Source organism: Trypanosoma equiperdum (assembly GCF_001457755.1).
Source record: "Trypanosoma equiperdum strain OVI genome assembly, contig: ctg_1349, whole genome shotgun sequence".
Taxonomy (NCBI): domain Eukaryota; phylum Euglenozoa; class Kinetoplastea; order Trypanosomatida; family Trypanosomatidae; genus Trypanosoma; species Trypanosoma equiperdum.
This window is the reverse complement of record NW_027123337.1, coordinates 845-1,256: the sequence shown is the minus strand read 5'-3', so window position 1 is coordinate 1,256 and position 412 is coordinate 845.

Sequence of the window (412 nt, the reverse complement as noted above, 5' to 3'; positions counted from 1 at the left end):
CACATTCACCTCGCTGCAGCAGACTAGTAAACGAAACGGACAAAAACCTCCCCTCATGCATCAGTCTTTTAAGAAAAGAATCACAAACCGCCTGAATGGGGGAGAAGGCGCACCTTTGATAGGCGGAAGCAGCATCCTCGTATACAGTCAGTGCAGAGCAAGACAAAATGAGTTGCTAAGGCCTAAATCCTCAGAACCGTCACCCCCAAAACCCTAAGCAGTGTTGAGTACCAAAGGAAGAAAAGACGTAAATGCTTACACAGACAGCAACAGCCGTGCTTGTCGCTGTGCTAATGATAAAAGCACCGACGGAGGCGGCGCACAGAAAGCAAGACACGGTGGCCACATCCGCGTGCAAAGCGGTTAGGTCCTTCGAAAAACTTAAATACCACATCGCCGAACAGACACGAGG